General features: G+C 48.1%; 1 long non-coding RNA gene across 1 annotated transcript in view; it reads right to left on the bottom strand.

The window, feature by feature from the left end:
- Positions 1-19336, bottom strand: part of LOC146861146 (uncharacterized) — a 332017-nt gene extending 312681 nt beyond the window's left edge. The window contains exon 1 of the long non-coding RNA XR_014979234.1: positions 19285-19336. This is a non-coding gene — a long non-coding RNA (uncharacterized LOC146861146). The remainder of the gene's footprint in view (positions 1-19284) is intronic.
- Between the last annotated feature and the right edge of the window lie 3775 nt (positions 19337-23111).

The raw sequence follows: 23111 nt of genomic DNA, 5'->3' as shown, positions 1-23111 counted from the left end.
AATGGTGGATTCAACCCAGATCTGTGACTGGGGGTGAGTGTCGAAAAGGTTTCAGCGCTCCAACGCTCTGGTAATCATCTCCTTGTGTTTAATCTGGAGATTCTGGTATATTGCTGGCTGCTCTATGGTCAACATCCCAAAAGAATTATTCCTGAAAAGTGGTTTCAAAATGACCTGGTTATCTGGAAACAGCTTTCCTCTGGGATTTCTAGTTGGGGTTCACACCACGCTGGGGTATGAAATCAACATTAAGAAACAAAAGAAAAAAACATTTTATGGCTATGAAAAAGGGCCAGGACTGCACAGAGATTCTTCTACATCTACACACTAATTATTTCTGCTTACTAGGCTGATAATCTTGTGTGATAACAGAGTTTGAATGCACATACAGGTTTAAATCCTTCCTCTCAAATGGAATCCAGCAAGTAAGATTAGACCCTTTCTCCAAAATCAAAATGTTTTTGGGCACATCACAATGCTTTTGCCTCCAGGCAGTTTTTTCAAAACCATCAGGACACATCTGTGATCTTCTCTAACAGCTATATTTTCGACTACCATCTTAGGAAAAGCCCTGCTGTCCTTTAACTATTTGTCCCGTACAAATCCCACTATAAGCAAATGCTCTCTTATTAAATATGGTACTGTTCAGAAGGGTGCATTCCCTGTCACTGAGGTAAAACCAAGACCCTGCTTTAAAAAAAAATGAGAACCAAGCTTTTACTAAAGATACGTGTTTATATTTTTCAACCAAAGCACAAATGGGCAAGTATTGTCCAGCAACACTTTAAAGTTCACACCCAGACAAGGGCTGTTATTTGAATGGAGACGTGGATTGCCGAAAATGCAGCTGTAATGTAAAGAGCGTAGAGACTTCCTTAGTCTGACTGAAGGGCACTGACCAGGCCTTCATTCCCATTCGCACAAGGCCCTTCAGTGAGTGGGGATAAAAGAAATGTCCTTCAAACTTCAAAGTGGCACGAGACAGAAAACAATGCAATTCTCCAAAGACACCACGCCTTCGGTAACTCTGACAAACACGCTTCCTGAAATAACCTTTCTATATGGCAGTCGGAGCAGAAGTGCTATAAATGTCATCTTCAATACTGCTAAACAACTGCCGATTTCCAATACAAACATCCAGTGAGAATAGGGATTGGCTTTACTAATAAGAATGTATTTCTAACCAAATAAACCCTTTTTTAGCAACATTCGGATAATGAAAGACTTGGGAAAACATAACATTCTAACAAATGCCATGCAATTGGCATGCAGCTCTTTGCTGCCACTTTATAGCGCACTGTGCTATATTAGGGTTGTAACTTATGACCTGCAAGTATCAAAAGGATCTCTGTGACAAAAGCAGATACCCACTGAACTATCCACACGAAATGCAGTTTGGTGGTTGGTGGGACGACTCCTGGTGGCCGACCGTACTGAGAACAGCTCCAACACCCACCGACCACGCACGCAACCTAGGGGTTATCCTTAACTCCACCCTCTCCATGACTAAGCAGGTCAACGCCGTCTCTTCCTCCTGCTTCAACACCCTCCGCATGCTCCGCAAGATCTACAAATGGATCCTCACCGAAACAAGAAGAACGGTCACCCAGGCCCTCGTCAGCAGCAGGTTGGACTATGGAAACACCCTTTACGCAGAAGCCTCAGCCAAACTCCTGAAACGACTTCAACGCATCCAGAACGCCTCTGCACGCTTGATCCTCGACATCCCTCGCCTGAGCCACATCACACCCCACCTGAGAGACCTGCACTGGCTCCCCGTCAACAAGAGGATAACCTTCAAGCTCCTCACCCACGCACACAAGGCACTCCACAACACCGGACCAGCGTATCTCAACAGATGACTCAGCTTCTACACCCCCATCCACCAGCTCCGCTCCGCCGACCTCGACACAATCCCCGCACCCGAAGAGCGACCTGCTGTGGCAGATCGTTCTCCCACCTCGCTGCCAAGACCTGGAACACCCTTCCCATCCACCTACGGCAGACCCAAGACCTGCTGACCTTCAGAAGACTCCTCAAGACCTGGCTTTTTGAGCAGTAGCAGCACTCCCGCCCCCCCCCCCCCTCCCTCCCTCCCTCCCAACGCCTTGAGACCCTCACGGATAAGTAGTGCACTTTACAAATGATATGATTGATTGATTGATTGCTACAACTTCTTTGCAGCAGGCATATTAACCCTCTGCGCTACTTTATCATGAGTGGAAACCGCCACTAGACAAAAGATCTCTGCCCAGCAGGAATGCTAAATCAATGCATAATCAATTACTACAAGGACTATTGTGCAACCTGTACACTGTATATGGGATGATATAGATCGAAAAATGTGTGCTCCCTTTTCCATGTACCCAAGGAGTGGTGATTGTACTTGATTTGCGATATCTGTGTTCAAATCTAATAAAAATATTTTTTAAATGGTGCATACATTCTATGTTGGGATGTAAGGGCAACTGGCATAGCACAATTGTGTGGATAAATAATGGCATGTACCCGAGGCATGACTGCTGATGAAACAAACGTAGTATGGGACACTGTAAAGGTGATCCAGAGTGGGCATATTTCAAAACTTGCAGACGTAATTGTAATGCTGGAGCTTGAATGTGGCTATTTTGAATGGGCAATGGCCCTCCACTGATGGCAGAGCAGACCTGCAAGTTGTCAGAGTCTACGGAACATACACAAAAGCTGTCATGGTGTGATGCTCCCAAGAAATTGCTAACATGAAACACTTTGAGGCTGACCATGCTGGAAATTAGGGCTCAGTTATAATGGCGACACATCTGATGAGGCAACAGTGGAATTTCAGAGTTTCCACTTTCACACACCATTCAGTGCCCAAATCACCCACAGTTCTTCTCTTGAGAAACGTAAGAATCTGATCCGTATTGTCAAAATAGGGCACATCATTTCGGTGTAATCTGATTAGGATGTGATTTTGAAATATTTGCCAGACACTTACAGAAAGCCACAGAATAGTTATACCCGCCTCCACTTGCAGGCTCCCCTTGAAGACGAAGCTACTGATGAGAACACCTGAACTCAGGCCACTTATGCTAAAACAACAGCTGCTCCCTCTCAGTCCAGCAAGAGGTGCAACAATGATGAAACTAGTCATACTGCAACAATGGTGCTGCCCGAGGCACAAGTGGAATCGAACACGTGACCAAATGATGTACAACACTATTTCAATGCCCCCTCTGCGAAACAGTATCAGTCTGCACTATGCTGGATGGAGTCTCCAGGGATCTGAAACCCTTGCCTCAATGGAGATGGTATACATTTACCTTTTAAGAGATCCCTGTTCCCTTCATATGACCGACGGTAGGTGGCTTTTGGTTTTGGTGATGTTATTTCAAATATGTGATTAAAAAAGGTTACAAAATAATAATAATAATAGCAGTGGTTACCACTGGGCATAAATAGGAAATTAAATGGGTAGTGCAGTCGTGCATCGAGAACCAAATAAAATATGCAACACCGGAGTGTTTATCGAAAGTAATATAATGCTCCGAGGAATGATTAGCCTGCGAGTATGCTAAATGAGCCAGTAGCTGTAAATTCCAGTGCAGAAGGCAGCAGGAGAGAATAATTCTTCTAATCACGTGAGATGGCATATCCAAATGGGCCACGACATGGCTCGCCCTGGCGGGGGTGGTGGCGAAACGCAATATTGTCCGTGCATGGGGCTCCAGTGTAGTTCCAACGTCGGAATCCTGGGAAAATGATTTAGATTGCTGCCAACGGGCTGAGCAGGCAATATATCAGAGCAGGGGATGCCCACACAAATGGGAGAAGATATGGGGGGCCTGGATGGGTTACAGAACCGAGCTGTCCCCAGCTTCGTAATGGGCCACAGGTATGTTCATGACTACTGTTAAATGATTGTGAACTGTGTTAGACGGATGGAGCGGGAGGGCTAGTGGGAGGGTTGAATTATGGTAATATTTTGTATTGATATACGCTAAACTCACTCTATGTATACTGTAATGTTTCTGAAGCATTTGTTTTCTTTGGTTAATAAAAAGAATCTAAAAAAAAAAAAAAAATTCCTAATCAAGTCAGTTTAGGTCTATGCACAAGTAATGGTGTGCAGATTAAGAGGGCAGTTTCAAGACTGGTGCCTAGCCTTCTAGGGAGGCAGATTAGGCAGAAATCAGGAGGATGAGGGGGGGAAAGTATGAACCATGGCAGGTAACCGCTGGCGTCTGACCCTGTCCAATATTGCAGAGGAGAAGTTGCCTTAGCAACGGCACGATCCAAAGCCGTGGCAGGCAACCCGCGAATTCCCCACCCTAGTCCAAATGCGGCACGGCCACAGAGGGTTGGAGGGGAGGAACATCGGGGAACCCCAGGGCTTCCCACCGCAACCCACGCTGTCCAACACAAGCAATAAAGTTGTAGATTTACATAGCATGAGGGTATCCAGGCACTGTCTCAATTGCTCCCTCCCGATAGGCGCCGAAGAGCAGGAGCTTTTAGGCCAGCAGAGAGCAGCTGGGAGGCCAGAGAAACCTCCCCTAAGGGCACAGGCTCACCGCCATAAATTACCGATGCTGCCTCCTGGCACGCGAGCATGACGCGACACAGAACCAAGGATTGACCTGTGGAACACAGCGTGTCCATCATGGCAACAAAGAGGTTTCAATTCGTGCAGCCAGGGAAAGTAAAGCAATAGGGAAGCATGCAGTTTATCATAAGTTGGTGCAGAAACAACCACTGCTGTTGCATTGAAACTGCACAAATGAAAGGAATTGTGTGAAAGGCACTCAAGCAAAGCAGACCCTCATCTCAGAACCGCATGCTGCATACAAGCTTATATCATCTCGGAAGAGGTGGAGCTCATGCGTACAAGCACACAGCTACCTCAGGACGCTGATTATCGAGGTCAGAGTAGCGTCTGTGTTTAACAAGCACAGCGCAAGTTCTGCTGTACAGACTTGACAAAGAAAATGTTCCCCAAAAGCGCATGAAAACAGTACTTGGTCTTTGGGAGACTGATAGGAGAAGCACGCAATGAAGTACAGGAAACAATATGCTACAGCCAATAGAAATGGAGAAAAAGTAAATGGAAAGCACAGGAACCAATCAAAAGCAAGGGGGCGGGTTGTAAGCCCCTTGTAAGATTTATATTGAATACAAAAGATATCACAAGCACAGTGCAAGCACTGTGCAGGCGAAACCTAAAAGGAACTGTTGAGGTTACTTTGACAGACAGCCCCACAAGGAAAGAGAGTCTCAGACAACTAGAAATACTGCAGAAAGAATTCCACTTTGAAAGACTAAATGCGGCAAAGCAACATTACCTGCAAACATAGCGAAAGTAGTAAGCATCTTTATTCCCGACTTAGTCAAAGGGAAGAAGCTAGATGGGTAAGGGAAGAGGCAGATGAAAGGACGGGGGAGATTTACACCGACCATGCCGTAGCACAAAGATTTGCTAAATATTATTAATAACTCTAGAGTATCAGACTGGATGTGAGAGAGGAAGACATTAAAACCTTCCTAAGGAAACTAGACATCCCCACCCTGGGGGAAGATGAGAGGGAGGTACTAGAAATTGAGTTGTCGGAAGAAGTAAGGAAGACCATCAAGCAAATGCAGAGTAATAAAACTCCAGGTCCCAAATGATTCAGAGAACCGCTGTACAAAGGGCTCTCCACACTAGTCAGACCTTACTTATTAAATATGTTCAAGGAGGCCCGAGAACTATGGACTCTTTCCCCAGATTTAAGAATTATGACTATTACAGTGATGCACAAAAAAGATAAACCAAAATGAGATTGTGCCTTATACCGCCCAATCTCCTGACTTAGTGTAGAGACCAAAGTGTTGGCTAGCATCATAGCAACAAAATCAATGAAGTCTTCTGTCTTAGAGCAGAAAGACCAATCTGGATTCATGCCCGCATGCTCTACCATGCCCGCATGCTCTACCAGACTTAACCTCAGAGGTTCTATCATTGGCTAGATAAGGCAAGGAGGAAAAGGAACACCCGGCCATAATGTCACTACATGCCTAAAAAGTCTTTCATTTGATTCACAGGTCATACATGTTTAACAGCCTTCATGCATAGCCCGAATTTATGTAAATGGCCAGGGCTGCTGTACAAGGCCCCAACAGCCGCAGTTATAGTAAATGGTGTGATGTCCTTCTAGTTTGCACAGGAGCAGGGTATATAGCAGGGATGGCCACTTTTTTGCCTCGCGTACTGACACTTTGGCCTGCTGGGTTTGGTCAAATGGAGACATAGCAGGATGCACCACAGAAATTGATGGATCGGTGGAGAAGATCTCACTGAACACAGATGACATGCTTCTCTATAGCACTAATCCAACTCAGACAGTATCGAAATTATTTACTCTGTTCGAGAAATTCGAAACTTAGCCAGGGTATACAATAAACATGGGTAAATCAGTCATATATAAAATTAACTCAAGGGAAGTGGAAAAGGAACATCTTCATGGCATCAAAATTACAGAGTAGTGTTTTAATACTTAAGTATATATGTCACTCCCAATAAAGAACTAGCCTTTGAAATGAATATATAACCACTACTAAAAGTTTATGCTTATAATTATTAGATACATAATGAGTCTGCTCAGAGCAGTAGGTCCACTTCTTGTCTGTCAAAGGGTGTGCCAGAACCCCCTCCCAGGCCGACCGCAGCCCTGCGCCCACCATTGGTCAGAGTGTCTGTGCAAGAGGATACAGTCTGGAGACCAGATGCACGCTGTCAGGTGTTGTAATAATTGTGGTGAGCGGGAGGAACTCCGGAGGTTCCACAGCCAGAGGACGCAGCACAGTAGATAGTGACACCTGCGTTCTGTGCACAAGAAATCGTCTAATGTGGATATGTCACGGTCTTCTGTCAGGTCTGTTCCTGAGTGCAATTTCCCGCTTCTGAACATCTCACCTATGGTTTGAAATCGACAGCGAATGAGAGCGCTGTGTTAAAGCTTCAGTGGTAGGGGACAGCCACGAATTATCCAGAATTGACAAATGTGGGAAGTATAAGCGGTCCGCCTTTAATTACTTACGGAGGCGTACCCAAGCCCAGCTTGTGGTTTGCAATGTATGTATCTCAGCCGGGGTCCTCATGAGCCCAAGCCGGAAAATAGTAGAAAGGGGGTAAGGGTGGGCTTGGGTGTATTCGGGCTTCAGGAATTGTAATTGCGCATCTGGGTGATACCAAAAGTAGGCGTAGTGTGTCTGTGCCACCAAGTAATATAAATGAAAGCCAGGTACCCCAAACCCTCCTCGCTCAAAGGGCTGGGTAAGTGTCTGCCAACCTACCCGTGACCGTCCCCCCGCCTAGACCAGTCGTGTCACCATGCCTCGAAGGGTGTTAAAGAAGGTGACCATGAGTGGAATTGGAATATTTAAAAACGGATATAAAAACCTGGGTAGAACCACCATCTTAATGATCGCAATTCGGCCAGCCACTGACAATGGGAGTGCTATCCAGTGATCTATCTGTCCTGAAAGGCAGTCTATGGCTGGACCATAATTAGGATGAATAACTTCCGAGGCTGTGTGGTGCAGGATACACCAAGATATCTGGGGGGGGATCATCGCACCAGTGCAAGGGGAAGTCCAGTGTAAATGGAACGGTAGCGTCTTTTAGGGGGAATATTTCAGATTTAGTCCAATTGATAACTAGTCCGGAAAATGCACCAAACAGCACCACATCCCGCATGATCGGAGAGTGATTTGTGGCAGGTTCTCGAACAAATAGGAGAACATCGTCCCCATATAAGGAGGAAAGGAGAGGACCCCAGTGGAATTCAATTCCTCGCTTAAGGTGCCGTTCCTGGAGGTGTCGCACTAGCGGGTCCATCGCTATAATTAAAAGTAGAGGCGATAGTGGGCAACCCTGCCTGGTGCTGCATGATAATGAGAATTTATCCGAAAGCACCCCATTTATTCTAAGCTGCACAACATGGTTAAGGTTTAGAAAGCAGACTAAGGAGCGCAAGTTTTGTGGGAAGCCTAGTTTACTGCATGCTGCGTGAAGAAAGTCCCACTCCAAAGAGTCAAACCCTTTTGCAGCGTCTAGCAGTATCGTCTCAGCAGGAAGAGCGGGTTAATTTGATTAATGACAGTGAATAGCGTATGTAGATTTACCGAGGTCGAGCGATTCGGCACAAAGCCCGATTGAAGGGGAGAAATGATCTGGCCGAATAAGAGTGATATACGTGTTGCAAGAACCTTCGACAATATTTTGTAGTCGTGATTTAAGAGTGATAGAGGCCTGTATGAGCCACACCTATCAGGTGGCTTGCCTGGTTTGAGAAGTAGTGTTAAAATTGCCTCTCACATGGTAGGGGGCAATTTGCCCGAATCTAACGCTTCGGCGTAGACCTCCAGGAGATGTGGGACCAACTGTGTTTTATAAGTTTTATAGAACATGCCGGTAAGGCCGTCCGTGCCAGGGGCACGTGTGCCATCCAGACTATCGATGGCTTTGATTACCTCATCCGTGCCAATGGGTGAAGCCAAGAATTGTTGCTGTCCCTTTTCAATCCACACCATCACTATCTCATTTAAATAATTGGAAAGGGCTGCGCTAGTTGGTGGGGAACATGTAGTGTACAGCCGAGTGTAGTAGGACAAGAAGGCAGATTGGATATCAGCACCACGTGTGACACAGGCGCCGTCCGCTGTTTTGAGTTGAGGGATACACGTGGCATGCTGCAGAGGGGTGAGCAGATGGGCCAAAGTGCGTCTCAGCCTTTCTCCCTCCCCATACACCCAAGCGTGTGTATATTTCCCTAAGTAGGCGGTCTCACGTAACGCGTGTTCCTGAAAATCTCCCAAGAGTTTTGCACATTGATGCAGCGGAGAGGGAGCTGCACCGGCCAATGTCTGGGCATCTAAGTATCGCAGCTACCTCTCGGTAGCGTCAAAGTCTCAGTGAATCGTGCGCAGCACCCTAGCCTGCTTGGCTATGCAGACTCCCCTGTTGTAAACTTTAAAAGCCTCCCATAAGGTAGCGTAGTGGGGCACAGAGCCAATGTTAATCTGGAAATATTTTATGATCGCATCTTTCACTTCGCTCTTAAAGACAGTATCCAGTAACTTGTCTGACGGGAAGCGCCAAGACCTAAAAAGACGCTCAATGCTGGGCAGGCCCAGTGCTAGTAGTACTGGTGAGTGATCTGATAAAGTTTGGGGTAAATGACCCGCCTCTGGTTTTGTGATCACGAGGTCCGGGGTTGTGTACCATCTATCTATACAGGACCAGGTGCCATGTGGTGCAGAAGAGAATGAGAACCCCTGGGCCTTAGGATGCCGAGGCCACCATGCATCGGCCAGTAAGTGTGTATGTAGTAGAGTCTCAAGTTCCTTCGTGGAGCACGGTTTGGTGTTGTGGCCAGTGCCTGTAGTGTCAGCCTCGGGTTGTTGCATGAGGTTAAAATCACCCCCAAATATGATAAAGTCAATCGGTATGCCAGTAATATACGTGGAGATGTTAGTAAAGAAGCCACGGGCATCCACATTAGGGGTGTAAACATTAATGAGAAGTATTCGTTGTGTGCCCAAACTCCCCGCCACTAGCATAGAACGTCTCTCATGGTCCTTAACCACAGTCCGAGTCATGAAAGGGAGCGTTTTGTGAATCAGTATACAAACCACGAGAGTAGGTGCTATAGCTAGCGAAAAATCTGTTACTACCCCAGGCATCGGCAAATCGGTTGTTCGAATTCGGGGCATAGTGGGTCTCTTGCAATAGTGCAATGCGTATTTTGTGTCTTGCTAAATAGGTCAGTATTGGTCGCCACTTCGGAGGGGTCAATAAACCTCTCACGTTCCAGGTCATGCATCTAAGCTCCCGCACTCTCGCCCCCCTCTCAGAGCCCGCTACAGTAGGTGTAGCAGTATGCGGTCCGGAGTGTCTCTGTATTCGGGTCTGAACAATCCGCCAGTGTATACATTAGTGGCCTGCAAAGTACAAACTAATTCAAACTCACTCAACATGAACTCTCAACCCACCACCCCCCTCCCACATCAGATATCCACCCAATCTGTATCCAGTGAATCCCAGCGCATCTTAACTTAGAAAAAACAAAAGAGATAACAAAGAGTAGGAGATCTCCTTGGTGTGCAGCAACGCCCCGAGCAGGCCACTTACAATGATAACAATAGTTCTTAAATGTTCATATAAGTGCGCTCATATGGGTTCAGGACAGCAGCTGTATCACCAAGAACGAGAAAGAAAAACTATCTTATTGCATCGTCCTCGGAATGGATCCATGCCTAATGTATCCCTTGCATATGCTTAAAGATCGTCCTTCTGATATTCATGCATTAGCAATCAGCGAAGGATCATTTCCCATTGGAAGAGCCTCTATTTGATTTATGGCGTTTCCAAAAGTCGGCCGCCTCCGCAAGTGTATCAAAAATAGGAGGTTTTTCCATTAATCTGGATACGGAGGCGCGCCGGGTACAGCATGGCGTAACGGATATTTTCGCCTCTCAGAGTTCACTTGATGTCTTGACATTTTCGCCTGGCCTCTTGTACTACTGGCGTAAAAAGCCTGGGTAAAGTGACAGCGACATCCCCTGGAACTGTAGGTTTTCTACCTCTCTGAACTTGCACAGGGTGACATCCCGGTTGCGGTAATCAAGCAATAACGCTATGATAAGGCGCGGAGGTGCGCCAGGAGCCGAAATGGGGACCAACGATCTGTAGGCCCGCTCCACAGCGAATGTGGCAGAAAAGCAATCTCTGCCGAATAGTTCAGCCAGTAGTCACTCCACATATGCCTCCGTAGGACCTGTGTTGGTAGTCTCGGCTACTCCAGTGATCCGGAGATTGTTGCCTAGCCTTCTAGGGAGGCAGATTAGGCAGAAATCAGGAGGATGAGGGGGGAAAGTATGAACCATGGCAGGTAACCGCTGGCGTCTGACCCTGTCCAATATTGCAGAGGAGAAGTTGCCTTAGCAACGGCACCATCCAAAGCCGTGGCAGGCAACCCGCGAATTCCCCACCCTAGTCCAAATGCGGCACGGCCACAGAGGGTTGGAGGGGAGGAACATCGGGGAACCCCAGGGCTTCCCGCTGTCCAACACAAGCAATAAAGTTGTAGATTTACATAGCATGAGGGTATCCAGGCACTGTCTCAATTGCTCCCTCCCGATAGGCGCCGAAGAGCAGGAGCTTTTAGGCCAGCAGAGAGCAGCTGGGAGGCCAGAGAAACCTCCCCTAAGGGCACAGGCTCACCGCCATAAATTACCGATGCTGCCTCCTGGCACGCGAGCATGACGCGACACAGAACCAAGGTTTGATCTGTGGAACACAGCGTGTCCATCATGGCAACAAAGAGGTTTCAATTTGTGCAGCCAGGGAAAGTAAAGCAATAGGGAAGCATGCAGTTTATCATAAGTTGGTGCAGAAACCACCACTGCTGTTGCATTGAAACTGCACAAATGAAAGGAATTGTGTGAAAGGCACTCAAGAAAAGCAGACCCTCATCTCAGAACCGCATGCTGCATACAAGCTTATATCATCTCGGAAGAGGTGGAGCTCATGCGTACAAGCACACAGCTACCTCAGGACGCTGATTATCGAGGTCAGAGTAGCGTCTGTGTTTAACAAGCACAGCGCAAGTTCTGCTGTACAGACTTGACAAAGAAAATGTTCCCCAAAAGCGCATGAAAACAGTACTTGGTCCTTGGGAGACTGATAGGAGAAGCACGCAATGAAGTACAGGAAACAATATGCTACAGCCAATAGAAATGGAGAAAAAGTAAATGGAAAGCACAGGAACCAATCAAAAGCAAGGGGGCGGGTTGTAAGCCCCTTTTAAGATTTATATTGAATACAAAAGATATCACAAGCACAGTGCAAGCACTGTGCAGGCGAAACCTAAAAGGAACTGTTGAGGTTACTTTGACAGACAGCCCCACAAGGAAAGAGAGTCTCAGACAACTAGAAATACTGCAGAAAGAATTCCACTTTGAAAGACTAAATGCGGCAAAGCAACATTACCTGCAAACATAGCGAAAGTAGTAAGCATCTTTATTCCCGACTTAGTCAAAGGGAAGAAGCTAGATGGGTAAGGGAAGAGGCAGATGAAAGGACGGGGGGGATTTACACCGACCATGCCGTAGCACAAAGATTTGCTAAATATTATTAATAACTCTAGAGTATCAGACTGGATGTGAGAGAGGAAGACATTAAAACCTTCCTAGAGAAACTAGACATCCCCACCCTGGGGGAAGATGAGAGGGAGGTACTAGAAATTGAGTTGTCGGAAGAAGTAAGGAAGACCATCAAGCAAATGCAGAGTAATAAAACTCCAGGTCCCAAATGATTCAGAGAACCGCTGTACAAAGGGCTCTCCACACTAGTCAGACCTTACTTATTAAATATGTTCAAGGAGGCCCGAGAACTATGGACTCTTTCCCCAGATTTAAGAATTATGACTATTACAGTGATGCACAAAAAAGATAAACCAAAATGAGATTGTGCCTTATACCGCCCAATCTCCTGACTTAGTGTAGAGACCAAAGTGTTGGCTAGCATCATAGCAACAAAATCAATGAAGTCTTCTGTCTTAGAGCAGAAAGACCAATCTGGATTCATGCCCGCATGCTCTACCATGCCCGCATGCTCTACCAGACTTAACCTCAGAGGTTCTATCATTGGCTAGATAAGGCAAGGAGGAAAAGGAACACCCGGCCATAATGTCACTACATGCCTAAAAAGTCTTTCATTTGATTCACAGGTCATACATGTTTAACAGCCTTCATGCATAGCCCGAATTTATGTAAATGGCCAGGGCTGCTGTACAAGGCCCCAACAGCCGCAGTTATAGTAAATGGTGTGATGTCCTTCTAGTTTGCACAGGAGCAGGGTATATAGCAGGGATGGCCACTTTTTTGCATCGCGTACTGACACTTTGGCCTGCTGGGTTTGGTCAAATGGAGACATAGCAGGATGCACCACAGAAATTGATGGCTCGGTGGAGAAGATCTCACTGAACACAGATGACATGCTTCTCTATAGCACTAATCCAACTCAGACAGTATCGAAATTATTTACTCTGTTCGAGAAATTTGAAACTTAGCCAGGGTATACAATAAACATGGGTAAATCAGTCATATATAAAATTAACTCAAGGGAAGTGGAAAAGGAACATCTTCATGGCATCAAAATTACAGAGTAGTGTTTTAATACTTAAGTATATATGTCACTCCCAATAAAGAACTAGCCTTTGAAATGAATATATAACCACTACTAAAAGTTTATGCTTATAATTATTAGATACATAATGAGTCTGCTCAGAGCAGTAGGTCCACTTCTTGTCTGTCAAAGGGTGTGCCAGAACCCCCTCCCAGGCCGACCGCAGCCCTGCGCCCACCATTGGTCAGAGTGTCTGTGCAAGAGGATACAGTCTGGAGACCAGATGCACGCTGTCAGGTGTTGTAATAATTGTGGTGAGCGGGAGGAACTCCGGAGGTTCCACAGCCAGAGGACGCAGCACAGTAGATAGTGACACCTGCGTTCTGTGCACAAGAAATCGTCTAATGTGGATATGTCACGGACTTCTGTCAGGTCCGTTCCTGAGTGCAATTTCCCGCTTCTGAACATCTCACCTATGGTTTGAAATCGACAGCGAATGAGAGCGCTGTGTTAAAGCTTCAGTGGTAGGGGACAGCCACGAATTATCCAGAATTGGCAAATGTGGGAAGTATAAGCGGTCCGCCTTTAATTACTTACGGATGCGTACCCAAGCCCAGCTTGTGGTTTGCAATGTATGTATCTCAGCCGGGGTCCTCATGAGCCCAAGCCGGAAAATAGTAGAAAGGGGGTATGGGTGGGCTTGGGTGTATTCGGGCTTCAGGAATTGTAATTGCGCATCTGGGTGATACCAAAAGTAGGCGTAGTGTGTCTGTGCCACCAAGTAATATAAATGAAAGCCAGGTACCCCAAACCCTCCTCGCTCAAAGGGCTGGGTAAGTGTCTGCCAACCTACCCGTGACCGTCCCCCCGCCTAGACCAGTCGTGTCACCATGCCTCGAAGGGTGTTAAAGAAGGTGACCATGAGTGGAATTGGAATATTTAAAAACGGATATAAAAACCTGGGTAGAACCACCATCTTAATGATCGCAATTCGGCCAGCCACTGACAATGGGAGTGCTATCCAGTGATCTATCTGTCCTGAAAGGCAGTCTATGGCTGGACCATAATTAGGATGAATAACTTCCGAGGCTGTGTGGTGCAGGATACACCAAGATATCTGGGGGGGGATCATCGCACCAGTGCAAGGGGAAGTCCAGTGTAAATGGAACGGTAGCGTCTTTTAGGGGGAATATTTCAGATTTAGTCCAATTGATAACTAGTCCGGAAAATGCACCAAACAGCACCACATCCCGCATGATCGGAGAGTGATTTGTGGCAGGTTCTCGAACAAATAGGAGAACATCGTCCCCATATAAGGAGGAAAGGAGAGGACCCCAGTGGAATTCAATTCCTCGCTTAAGGTGCCGTTCCTGGAGGTGTCGCACTAGCGGGTCCATCGCTATAATTAAAAGTAGAGGCGATAGTGGGCAACCCTGCCTGGTGCTGCATGATAATGAGAATTTATCCGAAAGCACCCCATTTATTCTAAGCTGCACAACATGGTTAAGGTTTAGAAAGCAGACTAAGGAGCGCAAGTTTTGTGGGAAGCCTAGTTTACTGCATGCTGCGTGAAGAAAGTCCCACTCCAAAGAGTCAAACCCTTTTGCAGCGTCTAGCAGTATCGTCTCAGCAGGAAGAGCGGGTTAATTTGATTAATGACAGTGAATAGCGTATGTAGATTTACCGAGGTCGAGCGATTCGGCACAAAGCCCGATTGAAGGGGAGAAATGATCTGGCCGAATAAGAGTGATATACGTGTTGCAAGAACCTTCGACAATATTTTGTAGTCTTGATTTAAGAGTGATAGAGGCCTGTATGAGGCACACCTATCAGGTGGCTTGCCTGGTTTGAGAAGTAGTGTTAAAATTGCCTCTCACATGGTAGGGGGCAATTTGCCCGAATCTAACGCCTCGGCGTAGACCTCCAGGAGATGTGGGACCAACTGTGTTTTATAAGTTTTATAGAACATGCCGGTAAGGCCGTCCGTGCCAGGGGCACGTGTGCCATCCAGACTATCGATGGCTTTGATTACCTCATCCGTGCCAATGGGTGAAGCCAAGAATTGTTGCTGTCCCTTTTCAATCCACACCATCACTATCTCATTTAAATAATTGGAAAGGGCTGCGCTAGTTGGTGGGGAACATGTAGTGTACAGCCGAGTGTAGTAGGACAAGAAGGCAGATTGGATATCAGCACCACGTGTGACACAGGCGCCGTCCGCTGTTTTGAGTTGAGGGATACACGTGGCATGCTGCAGAGGGGTGAGCAGATGGGCCAAAGTGCGTCTCAGCCTTTCTCCCTCCCCATACACCCAAGCGTGTGTATATTTCCCTAAGTAGGCGGTCTCACGTAACGCGTGTTCCTGAAAATCTCCCAAGAGTTTTGCACATTGATGCAGCGGAGAGGGAGCTGCACCGGCCAATGTCTGGGCATCTAAGTATCGCAGCTACCTCTCGGTAGCGTCAAAGTCTCAGTGAATCGTGCGCAGCACCCTAGCCTGCTTGGCTATGCAGACTCCCCTGTTGTAAACTTTAAAAGCCTCCCATAAGGTAGCGTAGTGGGGCACAGAGCCAATGTTAATCTGGAAATATTTTATGATCGCATCTTTCACTTCGCTCTTAAAGACAGTATCCAGTAACTTGTCTGACGGGAAGCGCCAAGACCTAAAAAGACGCTCAATGCTGGGCAGGCCCAGTGCTAGTAGTACTGGTGAGTGATCTGATAAAGTTTGGGGTAAATGACCCGCCTCTGGTTTTGTGATCACGAGGTCCGGGGTTGTGTACCATCTATCTATACAGGACCAGGTGCCATGTGGTGCAGAAGAGAATGAGAACCCCTGGGCCTTAGGATGCCGAGGCCACCATGCATCGGCCAGTAAGTGTGTATGTAGTAGAGTCTCAAGTTCCTTCGTGGAGCACGGTTTGGTGTTGTGGCCAGTGCCTGTAGTGTCAGCCCCGGGTTGTTGCATGAGGTTAAAATCATCCCCAAATATGATAAAGTCAATCGGTATGCCAGTAATATACGTGGAGATGTTAGTAAAGAAGCCACGGGCATCCACATTAGGGGTGTAAACATTAATGAGAAGTATTCGTTGTGTGCCCAAACTCCCCGCCACTAGCATAGAACGTCTCTCATGGTCCTTAACCAAAGTCCGAGTCATGAAAGGGAGCGTTTTGTGAATCAGTATACAAACCACGAGAGTAGGTGCTATAGCTAGCGAAAAATCTGTTACTACCCCAGGCATCGGCAAATCGGTTGTTCGAATTCGGGGCATAGTGGGTCTCTTGCAATAGTGCAATGCGTATTTTGTGTCTTGCTAAATAGGTCAGTATTGGTCGCCACTTCGGAGGGGTCAATAAACCTCTCACGTTCCAGGTCATGCATCTAAGCTCCCGCACTCTCGCCCCCCTCTCAGAGCCCGCTACAGTAGGTGTAGCAGTATGCGGTCCGGAGTGTCTCTGTATTCGGGTCTGAACAATCCGCCAGTGTATACATTAGTGGCCTGCAAAGTACAAACTAATTCAAACTCACTCAACAGGAACTCTCAACCCACCACCCCCCTCCCACATCAGATATCCACCCAATCTGTATCCAGTGAATCCCAGCGCATCTTAACTTAGAAAAAACAAAAGAGATAACAAAGAGTAGGAGATCTCCTTGGTGTGCAGCAACGCCCCGAGCAGGCCACTTACAATGATAACAATAGTTCTTAAATGTTCATATAAGTGCGCTCATATGGGTTCAGGACAGCAGCTGTATCACCAAGAACGAGAAAGAAAAACTATCTTATTGCATCGTCCTCGGAATGGATCCATGCCTAATGTATCCCTTGCATATGCTTAAAGATCGTCCTTCTGATATTCATGCATTAGCAATCAGCGAAGGATCATTTCCCATTGGAAGAGCCTCTATTTGATTTATGGCGTTTCCAAAAGTCGGCCGCCTCCGCAAGTGTATCAAAAATAGGAGGTTTTTCCATTAATCTGGATACGGAGGCGCGCCGGGTACAGCATGGCGTAACGGATATTTTCGCCTCTCAGAGTTCACTTGATGTCTTGACATTTTCGCCTGGCCTCTTGTACTACTGGCGTAAAAAGCCCGGGTAAAGTGACAGCGACATCCCCTGGAACTGTAGGTTTTCTACCTCTCTGAACTTGCACAGGGTGACATCCCGGTTGCGGTAATCAAGCAATAACGCTATGATAAGGCGCGGAGGTGCGCCAGGAGCCGAAATGGGGACCAACGATCTGTAGGCCCGCTCCACAGCGAATGTGGCAGAAAAGCAATCTCTGCCGAATAGTTCAGCCAGTAGTCACTCCACATATGCCTCCGTAGGACCTGTGTTGGTAGTCTCGGCTACTCCAGTGATCCGGAGATTGTTGCGGCGCGACCTTCTCCCCAAATCCTCTGCCTTTGATACTGTCGTTTTGAGGAGGCGCTCTGTGCGGTCGAGGTGTTTGGCCATGGTTGTCAGTGCATCTTCAACAGCCGAAATGCGCCTCTCAGAGGTATCAATACGGGCTTCGTGCTGCATCCATACACATACCCAAATCGTTGAAGCGCGCATCTATGGCCTTGAAGCCTGCTCGTAATGCTGCCATTATGGCAGCTGCAAAAACAACAATTGATGGACAGAATGCAGAACAATGTCATACATTCACCCCAGTACAGAGATCTGGGCCTAAATCCATTGTTTTTTTGCTCACCGTGCCATTCCAGTTTGGACCCATCCATATGCAAATCAGCCTTGACCCTGCACCCAATGGGAAAAGTCCAGCCCGAACTGCCAGGCCAGGTCCTCTCTGGACTGGAAACAAGCATCCTAGAACTGGTTTCGGGCTTTCAGCCCTCATCAGCCAGGATAGCTTGACTCTAGCGGCATGGAGAGCACGGGACCCACATCTGGGCATACCCGTCCCACTCGGGGTGACAAATGCAAAAACAACAATTGATGGACAGAATGCAGAACAATGTCATACATTCACCCCAGTACAGAGATCTGGGCCTAAATCCATCGTTTTTTGCTCACCATGCCATTCCAGTTTGGACCCAGCCATATGCAAATCAGTCTTTACCCTGCACCCAATGGGAACAGTCCAGCCCAAACTGCCAGGCCAGGTCCTCCTTGGACTGGAAACAAGCATCCTAGAACCGGTTTCGGGCTTTCAGCCCTCATCAGCCAGGATAGCTTGACTCCAGCTGCATGGAGAGCACGGGACCCACTTCTTTTGCCCTAAGTGGGAAGGGTATGCCCAGACGTGGGTCCCATGCTCACTACACCACTGAATTCAAGCTAGCCTGGCTGATGAAGGGTGATGCCCTGAAACCCGTCTCAGGATGCTTGTTTCCGGTCCAGGGAGGACCTGGCTTGGCAGTTCGGGCTGGACTGTTCCCATAAGGAACAGGGTCAAGACTGATTTGCATATGGCTGGGTCCAAACTGGGGTGGTGTGGTGAGCAAAGGAATGATGGATTTAACCCAGATTCTTGTGACTGGGGAGAATGTTTGCATTGTCCAGCATTCCCTCCATCGTTTCTTTTACATATGCAGCCATTATGGCAGCAGCACCCTCCAGTGCAGGTCGTTCAAAGTCCGAGGGATCAGTGCAATCTGGCGGTTTGCCATGTGCGGCAACGACTCCGCCCTCCCTCCTGGGGGTTTTAGCGGCCTAAAAGGAGATTTGCCATTGCTTAGGGTACCCCACGACCCATGTTGAGTAGAGAGATGACAACGGGCGTGAGGGCTGATGAAAAATATTCCCTAGATGGCCAAAAATAAAATGGAGGGACCCCACTGCCCAACCGATATAAAGCCCGGGAGGGGGCACCAAATATGTCAGGCACGCTGTGCCCCCGGTCACGCCACGAGTGAGCCAGCCGGGTTGCTCTTATCCATTCAGGCAGCCACTCCACGTGCCTCACCCTCCCGTTGTGCACAAGTGGGAGCAAGAAGTGGAATCGCGGCCTGTGGTATCGCCCCTCAGCGTCGCTATCGCTGTTGCTCGCTCTCCGGGGTCAGCAATGCATCATGAGTCTACCATCAGTGGGGCCCATTCATTAAGCCAGTGACATGCAGGGCACCGATATCTTCATCGCAGGAGGGGGGCATCTTATTCAGTCTAGGGGCTCGCAACTCACCTCCACCTCTGGGATCTGGCGACTCGGGAGCTCGCGGCTCCGTCACTCCAGGCCTCCGAGCCACGGCCTCGATTGTTCCCATCAGCCGCACCCAGCAGCGGCGGCCCCGCCCTCAGCCTCACCCATGACCCCTGACTTCGCGGGGTCTCCGAGGACCGCGTCAGGCCGCCGCCGCGGTAGCACCGCGTTTGGGGATCCCAGGCATCCTCGCAGGCTCCGCTGCACTCTGATCATGCCCTAAGGACTCAGGCCGACGCGATAGCACTCGGGGGCACAAATCATCACAATGATGTGTAGTGAGACAGCTAGTTAAGCGTGGTCGGTCAGGCCACACCCCTTTGTTATGGGATGTTGACGTGGTTTTGCGTTTTCTTAGATCTTGGCACACTAACGAAGATCTTTCTCGTAAACAGTTGTCTGCAAAGCTAACGCTTCTTTTATATCTAATTTCCTGCAGCCGTGTTCCAGATGTAAGAGCTCTGGACTTAGCAGGTAAAGTATTTACTCCATCCGGGATGTCTTTCTTTTACTATTGTAAGACATAGAAAAACTGCATTGGGATGTATCAGTTATCCTGCTATTCCTCATCATCAGAAATTGTGTGTGGTTAAATGCCTCAAGGTATATGAGGAATGGGTTGACCAGCTGGCATGGGTGCCATATCAGGACGATGAGTGTAAAAATTCAGGACAAAGGGCCAAAATACAGGACAAAAACTCAGGACAGAAGGTCAAAATTCAGGACAAAAATTTAGGTCAAAAGGTAAGTTTTACACACAGTTTAGAGGAGATCGCACAATAGTATATAAGTTAGTAAATAGACAACCAAAATACGTTTTTTCATGTCCCAGATGAACAGAGAACAAGAATAAATTCCTATTTACAGGGTTTTTATTTTGCCGATATGAGTTGTAAACAGTTTATCCGACTTGGAAGGATGAATAGCTGAGCGAGCCCTGACAGGATTCAAACCTGTGTGCTGTCGGATATACGGAAGTCAGCTACAGGGATTTGACTCACTGAGTCATCTTACAGTTTACGGTGCTATTGCACACTTTTGCATACTATTTCATAAAGTAGAAAATGTATAGAGGACCATATTCTCTTTGCCAAACTCCTAGGTGGCTATCCCACGGCTTGCAATACAGCAATTGAAAATAAATCGTACATCAGCTGGTATTTAGCAGTTCGATCTCTGTACCTTTTTATTTCTCAAGTTTGCTTTATCCTTCTCTCTGTCGCTAGAACTCCTCTATCACAACTTGCTCTGTCCTAGTCTCTTGGTCTTTCAATAGATTTTCAAATTCATGAACTCTGTCTACTAACTGTACCTCGCAAAAACAAAATATTGTGTCATCAGGAAGCTCCAAGGATTGCAGCAATTAACACCTCCCAAGCAGTCTTTCGCACATTTGCATTTCTTTGGGGAAGCAGACATCCTGGGCTTATTTATTTTCAGCCGCCTGCCCCTCCCTCCTTAATGCAGCACAGGAGACTCCCCTGCACTGTAGCTGGGGAATCTAAGGGGTATATTCACAAGAACGTGTGATAACTACCGCAAGAGTAGCGCAACGCAACTTTCAATATCGCAGCCTATCGCGAGAAAATAACCCTGTGCCAACGTGGAATTCACAACAAGGCAGTAGCATGCGATAGTCTGCCGAAACCATGGACAATGTGTGCAATAAAACCACCTCAATGGAGATAAAAACACAAACCACAACACCAAAAAACCTGCGATGGGCCAAAGCGCGATGAGAAAATCAGTGATAAGCAGCGCTAGGCCTGCAACACACACCTGGCAGGTGGGAAAATCTCCATAAAACCAGGAAAAACACCTACACACAAACTGACCTACACCCAAGCACCATGGAGGCAGCCAGAGCAGGCGCAGAGGACGAGCGCAACCCCACAAGCACCCCTGACGACCAGCCTGAGACCACGGGGACAGGGAAGGGCAAGGACAAGAAGATGAGGAAGACGAAGTTCAGTCCGCAGGCGAACAGGATCATAGTCACGGAGGTGATGGAACACCATAAACAACTCTTCATCACCTCCAATGTGTCACTGGGCACCAAAACTGCAATATGGCGGGACACCGTCGACAAGGTGAATGCCGTCAGAGAGCACAAGCGGACAATGGACGAGGTCAAGAGGTGATGGAATGACACCAAGCGGAAGACCAAGGATAAACTCTCCGCCAACTAGAAGGCAGCAACGCAGACCGGAGGTGGGGGCCTGGCACCACAGCTGGAGCTAGATGACATGAAGGAGCTGGTGTCGACAGTCATCAGCATGGAGACTGTGGCCGGAGTCGGGGGACCGGACACTGCTCGACAGGACACAACACAACCGCAACAGGGTGAGTGACCACCAGGTACTGGGGAGACGGATGGAGATGGCCAAGATGGCACACATGCACAATCAAGCACAGCACAGTGCACACCCACAATGACTCTGGATTGCCAAGATATATAGACTGTCACATTGTACAATGCCATGCTGTCTGAATGTCAACCTGTCCCATGCGTCTACACACATGTGGACACATAGTAATACACCATCTCCCCTTCACAACGCAGGGGCACCGTCAACACCTCCTGCAGAGCAGTCCCAGCCACTCTTCACAGATGACGAGGAGGACAACACCAGCATCGACACCCAAACCATCCAAGACATCATTGACCTCATCCGCTACTCACCTCCAGGCTCAGGGCAGCCCAGCTACATCGATGAGACCCCACCCACCACCCAAACCACCCAGCAGGAGGCACCCACAATCCCGGCACCCTCCCAAGACCTCCAGGAACAACACATGGCCTTCCAACGCCGTGTGCTGGAGTGCCAGATGGAGACGGCTGAGCAGGTGCGGGTGAGCTTCGGCATCATGGCTGCCAAACTGGACGCCATCCTTGGGTGTCTATGTCCGCCCCATGGTCTCCAACAAGCCCTGACTGACATCGCTGCAGTCATGACGTGGAGAGTAGAACAGCTGTCCGCTCAGAGTGGCTCCAGCGATACTAGCCGTGAGCTGGCATACATACGGAGGCTCATGGAGGACATGGTGTGGATGGAAGCGGAAAGTATGGCAGCTACCGCTGCACATCATTGAAATGTAGCTGGGATCTATCATGCCCTACAGACTTTCACCATGGCATTGCCGCCACATGGTGTGGCGACGATGAATGCTGCTGGCCCCACACCATCCACATCCCCGCCCCCTGGTGTGTCAGTGCCTCCCAATGCGGCAGCTGGTTCTGCAACACCCACAGGTGGGGCAGGGCACACACCCCAGGACGAGGACGTGGATGGGTCTGTGGTCAGAAGGACCAGGCACTAGCATTCATTACCGCCACCTGGCCTGTATCTGCTTGGGCCCGCACATGGCCTCATGACCTTCCACTGACCCGCGATACACTCCGATACACTCACCTTGGACAGCGACATGGACTGCCACTTCTGTATTGGTGACCAATGACACGGCGACCAGGCTGCGTACTGTACCCTTCCCTTCAGCAGGACTTGTCATCCCCGGATGGACTCTGGCTGGCTCTCCACGGGCCCATAGTGTGTGGTGTGCTGGGCATTGCCCTGAACCGCTCCGGCTGCATAACTGCACTGGATGTGCAATAAACACCCATTGACGCACTGCTGTGTCATGTCCATCATCAGTCATGTATGCATGTGTAGATAAATGAGGGGACAGTGATTTCCCTTGCGTCAATGATGGTCATCCTGTGGGATGCCAGTCAGAGTGTGCTACATTGCATTTTGGGTACCGGGTCCCGTGGACACTACAACTGAGACACACTCATCACTCACTTCCTT

Source organism: Triturus cristatus, chromosome 3_1 (assembly GCF_964204655.1).
Source record: "Triturus cristatus chromosome 3_1, aTriCri1.1, whole genome shotgun sequence".
In the NCBI taxonomy this organism is placed as follows: Eukaryota; Metazoa; Chordata; class Amphibia; order Caudata; family Salamandridae; genus Triturus; species Triturus cristatus.
Note: the sequence above shows the minus strand (reverse complement) of the source record. Positions and strands in the feature narration are given on the sequence as shown.